The sequence below is a fragment of the Homarus americanus genome, unplaced genomic scaffold, assembly GCF_018991925.1.
Source record: "Homarus americanus isolate GMGI-L3 unplaced genomic scaffold, GMGI_Hamer_2.0 scaffold10627, whole genome shotgun sequence".
NCBI lineage: Eukaryota > Metazoa > Arthropoda > Malacostraca > Decapoda > Nephropidae > Homarus > Homarus americanus.
The window spans coordinates 5793-12500 of NW_024735481.1; the positions used below are offsets into that span (position 1 = coordinate 5793).

Here is a 6708-nt window from a genome sequence, read left to right on the forward strand (position 1 = left end):
TCGGCGCACACGTCGCCACCACGGTTTCAGCGACAGCAGCAGCATCATGATGTTGCGTCTATTGTAGTCGAACCGGGTTGACCGGCTGTTAGCGAACAGTGGGGTTCTTTCTGCCTAACAAACGATCAAACAACTTCCACTCTCGGGTTTTGATGCGGTGACTGTCCTATCGTCGCTCTTGTATGCTAGTTGCACTATTTCACTATATTAGGGGAGAGGGTGCCTTCACACACCTGGCCGGTGTGGAATATCTTCCGCCTTAGCGAGGAGCATGGCGCACCTCTGTGATAAAGCGCGGCATTCAAAAGCAACAACCAAAGTTGCCGTCGCTTTCCCTTCCCTGCCTGCAATGGCTGGAGCAGCAGCAGAAGAAGAGAGAGAAAATAGTCTCATGGGGTCAGAGGAATGGCAGTGGAGGCGCGATCTATGAATTTCACTAGCCAGGTCTGTCTCCCAATTGAACATTATTACTCTCTCGGCGCACACGTCGCCACCACAGTTTCGCGACAGCAACAGCATCATGATGTTCGCGTCTATTGTAAGTCGGAACCGGGTTATTCGGCTGTTCATGAGCAGTCGGGTTTAACCGCCTAACAAACGATCAAACAACTTCCACTCTCGAGGTGCGGTCACGGTGACTGTCCTATCGTCCGCCCCTGTATGCTGGATTGCACTAATTCACTATATTAAGGGGAGAGGGTGCCTTCACACCCCTATTCTGTGTGGAATATCTTCTGCCCCCCAGCGGAGCGCTTCGGCGCCTCTGCGAAGCAAAGCGCGGCATTCAAAAACAACAACCAAAGCTGCCGTGGCTTTCCCTTCCCTGCCCTGTATTGGCTGGAGCAGCAGAAGGTTTTTTAGAGAAAATAGTCTCATGGGGTCAGAGGAATGGCTGTGGAGGGCGATCTATGAATTTCACTAGCCAGGTCTGTCTACCTATTGAACATTATTACTCTCAGCGCGCACGTCGCCACCACGGTTTCCGCGACAGCAGCAGCATCATGATGTTGCGTCTATTGTAAGTCCGGAGCCGGGTTATTCGGCTGTTCGCGAACAGTCAGGTTTTAACCTTGCCTAACAAACGATCAAACAACTTCCACTCTCGAGGTGCGGTACGGTGACTGTCCTATCGTCCGCTCTTGTATGCTGGATTGCACTATTTCACTATATTAAGGGGAGAGGGTGCCTTCACACACATATTCGATGTGAAATATCTTCCGCCCCCCAGCGGAGCGCTTCGGCGCCTCTGCGAAGCAAAACGCGGCATTCAAAAACAACAACCAAAATTGCCGTCAATTTCCTCTCCCTGCCCTGCAATGGCTGGAGCAGAAGGAGAGCGAGAGAGAGAATAGTCTCATTGGGTCAGAGGAATGGCAGTGGAGCGGGCTAATGGCGAGTAGGCTCGAGATCTATCAATTACACTAGCCAGGTCGCTCTCCCTATTGAACATTATTACTCTCTCACGTCGCCACTGCGGTTTCCGCGACAGCAGCAGCATCATCATGATGTTGCATCCCCCAATTAGTCCGGAACCGGGTTATTCGGCTGTCTGCGAACAGTCCGGTTTTAACCTTACCCAACATCCACTCTCGAGGTGCGGTACGGTGAATGTCCTATCGTCCGACCTTGTATGCTGGATTGCACTATTTCACTATATTAAGGGGAGAGGGTGCCTTCACACACATATTCGGTGTGAAATATCTTCCGCCCCCCAGCGGAGCGCTTCGGCGCCTCTGCGAAGCAAAGCGCGGCATTCAAAAACAACAACCAAAATTGCCGTCGCTTCCCTGCCCTGCAATGGCTGGAGCAGAAGGAGGGAGAGAGAGAGATTTTAGTCTCATTGGATCAGAGGAATGGCAGTGGAGCGGGCTTATGGCGAGTAGGCTCGCGCTCTATCAATTACACTTGCCAGGTCTCTCTTCCGTTTGGACATTATTTACTCCGTCTCTCTCTCTCTCTCTCTCGGCGCACACGTCGCCACCCTACTAGTTTCCGTCACAGCATATGCTGCGGCCTTTCAGTCCGGAACGGGGCTCCCCTTCGCCTTGCTGTCTGCCCAACTTAGCGGACTTGCGTTGGCTGATCACCCCGTCTTCGCGTCTGTGCCGGCCTTCAATGCAGCGCCCAACCGTCTATTGACCGAGATTCATTGCACTATTCCACGCGCAAACGGCTACCCTAAATGTGCATAGACAACGCTCATGGTTCAACACGACCAGGGCGCAGTCTGGGAGCCGAGTATACTAAAAAGAGAGTTTAGCAGCCAAAACTCGTCAAAGCACACGTTGGGTTACCCCATCACCTAACAACGATGATGGCGGTTCCCACCCGTGAAATACACAACCTAACCAATATTGGGCGACGATGGCGCTCATGAGCCCACGTCCCCACAAACAGTAAGAGAAGAGAGAGAGGAGGAGATGGGCCAATGTGCGGTCCCTCGCCCAATGTCTTATGCCTCGCTGGGGCAAAGAGAAGAGAAGAGGAGCGGATAAGGGAGGAGATTGGCCAACGTGCGGTCCCTCGCCCAATGTCGGCTTCCTCGCTGGAGCTGGGTAAAGAGGAGAGGAGCGGATAAGGGAGGAGATTGGCACACACGGTGGCGCTGCCGGCGCCGAGGATAGCAAGAGAAGGTGCAGTTTGATCTGATCATCTGGTTTGCTATTTCTCTAAGGCCAACGTGCGGTCCCTCGCCCAATGTCGGCTGCCTCGCTGGGGCAAAGAGAAGAGGAGAGGATAAGGGAGGAGATTGGCACACACGGTGGCGCTGCCGGCGCCGAGGATAGCGAGAGAAGGTGCAGTTTGATCCGATCATCTGGTTTGCTATTTCTCTAAGGCCAACGTGCGGTCCCTCGCCCAATGTCTTCTGCCTCGCTGGGGCAAAGAGAAGAGGAGCGGATAAGGGAGGAGATTCGCCAACGTGCGGTCCCTCGCCCAATGTCGGCTGCCTCGCTGGAGCTGGGGCAAAGAGGAGCGGATAAGGGAGGAGATTGGCACACACGGTGGCGCTGCCGGCGCCGAGGATAGCAAGAGAAGGTGCAGTTAGATCTGATCATCTGGTTTGCTATTTCTCTAAGGCCAACGTGCGGTCCCTCGCCCAATGTCTTCTGCCTCTCTCTCAATCTCACTATTTTGGCCGCCGTGATAGGCGCCGCCAACAGCAGCAGCTACCTGGTTGATCCTGCCAGTAGTCATATGCTTGTCTCAAAGATTAAGCCATGCATGTGTAAGTACAAGCCGATTTAAGGCGAAACCGCCAATGGCTCATTAAATCAGCTATGTTTCATTGGATCTGTAAACCCACTTACTTGGATAACTGTGGCAATTCTAGAGCTAATACATGCAATTGGTCTCTGACCGCAAGGGAAGAGCGCTTTTATTAGTTCAAAACTGGTCAGGCCCCGGTCCGTAACCCACCTGTGGTGAATCTGAATAACTTCGGGCTGAGCGCACGGTCTCCGCACCGGCGCCGCTTCTTTCAAGTGTCTGCCTTATCAGCTTTCGATTGTAGGTTATGCGCCTACAATGGCTATAACGGGTAACGGGGAATCAGGGTTCGATTCCGGAGAGGGAGCCTGAGAAACGGCTACCACATCTAAGGAAGGCAGCAGGCACGCAAATTACCCACTCCCGGCGCGGGGAGGTAGTGACGAAAAATAACGATGTGAGTCTCATCCGAGGCCTCGCAATCGGAATGAGTACACTTTAAATCCTTTAACGAGTATCCATTGGAGGGCAAGTCTGGTGCCAGCAGCCGCGGTAATTCCAGCTCCAATAGCGTATATTAAAGTTGTTGCGGTTAAAAAGCTCGTAGTTGGATCTCAGTTCCGGACTGACGGTGCACACGCCGGTGTTTACGCATCGCGCTCGAACAGCGCCCTTGACTCGCACGGGATGCTCTTTGTCGAGTGTCCCGAGTGGCCGGAGAGTTTACTGAAGAAAAATTAGAGTGCTCAGAGCAGTATTTGGAATAGCGAATGGTGATGCATGGAATAATGGAATAGGACCTCGGTTCTATTTTGTTGGTTTTCGGAACCAGAGGTAATGACTAATCCGGAACGGCGGGGGCATGCGTATTGCGGCTTGCTAGAGGTGAAATTCTTGGACCGTCGCAAGACGAACTACTGCAACATTTGCCAAGGATGTTTCATTAATCAAGAACGAAAGTTAGAGGTTCGAAGGCGATCAGATACCGCCCTAGTTCTAACCATAAGCGATGCCAACTAGCGATCCGCCGGCGTTATTCCCATGACCCGGCGGGCAGCTTCCGGGAAACCAAAGTCTTTGGGTTCCGGGGGAAGTATGGTTGCAAAGCTGAAACTTAAAGGAATTGACGGAAGGGCACCACCAGGAGTGGAGCCTGCGGCTTAATTTGACTCAACACGGGAAACCTCACCAGGCCCAGACACCGGAAGGATTGACAGATTGAGAGCTCTTTCTCGATTCGGTGGGTGGTGGTGCATGGCCGTTCTTAGTTGGTGGAGCGATTTGTCTGGTTAATTCCGATAACGAACGAGACTCTGGCCTACTAAGTAGTCGACGGATCTCCAGAAAATGGTGTCAGTTCGCAACTTCTTCTTAGAGGGATAAGCGGCAATTCTAGCCGCACGAGATTGAGCAATAACAGGTCTGTGATGCCCTTAGATGTTCTGGGCCGCACGCGCGCTACACTGAAGGGATCAACGAGTTTTCCCCCTCCGAGAGGAGCGGGTAACCCGTTCAAAGCCTTTCTTGATAGGGATTGGGGCTTGCAATTGTTTCCCATGAACGAGGAATTCCCAGTAAGTGCAAGTCATCAGCTTGCGCTGACTACGTCCCTACCCTTTGTACACACCGCCCGTCGCTACTACCGATTGAATGATTTAGTGAGGCCTTCGGACTGGCGCTCTTGGATTGTCGGCCCCGTTGCCCGCGAGGGTTTTCTGGGGTCGTCGCCTCGAGCTGACGGAAAGATGTCCAAACTTGATCATTTAGAGGAAGTAAAAGTCGTAACAAGGTTTCCGTAGGTGAACCTGCGGAAGGATCATTAACAGAGAGAAAGAGAACGGGGCGCTCTTAAAGCTACTACTACTCTCCTGATTTGGGCGGTCTCGGGCTCTGCTCTGGCAACTCCAGCAGCGAAAGAGGACAATCCCGGCCCCCGCACCAAAAATAGGTACCACCACGCTGTAGGTGGACCACACTCGGGCGAGAGCGCGAAGACCGGAGGAGGAGGACGGACGGGGCTTTGGACGGCTGCCCGTCCGTTCCTTACTACCGGCGAATAAGCCTCTTGACCCAAAAAGAGTGAAATTCAAGTGTCAAAAAACAACAACAAGCCGTCCGGCCAAACCCAAACCACAAACTTGGGCTATGTCTGTCAAACCCTTTCATTGAGACTCGACCTGTGATGGTTAGTCGCAAAAAGACCAAATGGCAAATACACAACTCTTAACGGGGGATCACTCGGCTCGTGGGTCGATGAAGACCGCAGCAAACTGCGTGTCGGTATGTGAATCGCAAGAATACCAGATACATCGACAAGTTGAGCGCATATTGCGGCGGCGGCAGCCATATGAGCTTGTCGCCGCCACTCCTCTACGAGGGTCGGAAATATACATCCATCGGTTGCTGCGAGTTCGGTGCCTGCTGACTGTCTCCCCGACACGAGGGTAACCCGAACCGAGCTTCCGCCTTGGGGTTTAATCGCCCGCGCCTTGCGCGAGGCGTGCCCTTAAAAACAAGCAAGCCTATCACTAGCAAGTCCATGGACTTGGCGCACCCACATTCAACCACAACAAAGCGACAGTTGTCGCCCTCGCAAATAACTGGAGGCGGCGCTCTTTTGCCTGCTGTCCACAGAGACGCGAATGGCCGTCGGCCGCTCATGGCTGATGCTGCACATGTTCTAAGAGGCACTCCATCCCACGAAGAGGAAACGAAACCGGGTCGGATATCTTTTAAGTAAGCCCCGCCGGAATTTCGTCTATCACCTCGAAAAGAGTGCTTGGCATGCATTGCAGTGGAACCTAAATTGATGAGTGCGCCTGGGCCCGCAGTCTACCATGTAGTGGTGCAGGCAGAGAGATGAGAATGCTTGGGTGACGCCGTGCTCTTCCTCACGCGCTCCTCCACCCTCTCCCACGGTCAGACGCGGTGTGGGCGTTCTCTTTGAGAGTTCGCCACGAGTCCACGTCTATCTCATGACTGGGAGGGAGGCAGGGGAGTTCTCTCTAAACGCGTTAAAGACGGTGTTGCGCCTCATAACGGCGCTCGCCGGGATAGAGCACTAGTTCTGCAGCCGGAAAGGCCGCTCACGCCAATTAATACTGCGACTCTCGCTCTCTTTCTCCGGATAAACAAGTGCCACTGCTGTGGCATGCGGGAACGGGGAAAGAGGTCAAAGTTTAAGCGGCAAAGGTGCGGCCGAGTAAGGGCGGAACACGAGCGTATATGCATTAAAACTGTGTGTGTATATGACTCTGCGAGAGATGTTCTGCTGGAACACTTTTCCTATTGGCTATTTACCACTCAATGAGAAGGAACGGAGTCAGGGGTGGGAGTACCGGCGCCATGGCCGCTGGTACCCCCGCGACAAGCCCCTCAAACCTTCCTGCCTGGTAATGTCGGTGGTGAAGAAAGTCGGTGGCAGAGCGTCTTCCGCTTCGTGGTTGGGGAACTTGTTCCCCCTAAGGATGATGAGACCACGATCGACCTCGTAGTAGGAGA

The 6708-nt window shown here is 53.3% G+C and overlaps 3 non-coding genes across 3 annotated transcripts in view; all 3 read left to right on the plus strand.

Annotated features, from left to right (window-relative positions):
- Positions 1–3168: 3168 nt before the first annotated feature.
- On the plus strand, positions 3169–5029 carry LOC121871117. Its single transcript, XR_006089832.1, has one exon. It is a non-coding gene; the product is annotated as a small subunit ribosomal RNA (ribosomal RNA).
- A 396-nt stretch (positions 5030–5425) lies between these two features.
- Positions 5426–5589, plus strand: LOC121871116. The gene has a single exon (XR_006089831.1). It is a non-coding gene; the product is annotated as a 5.8S ribosomal RNA (ribosomal RNA).
- A 1101-nt stretch (positions 5590–6690) lies between these two features.
- Positions 6691–6708, plus strand: part of LOC121871118 — a 4337-nt gene continuing 4319 nt past the window's right edge. Inside the window, exon 1 of the ribosomal RNA XR_006089833.1 lies at positions 6691–6708. This exon is cut by the window's right edge and continues 4319 nt beyond it. This is a non-coding gene — a ribosomal RNA (large subunit ribosomal RNA).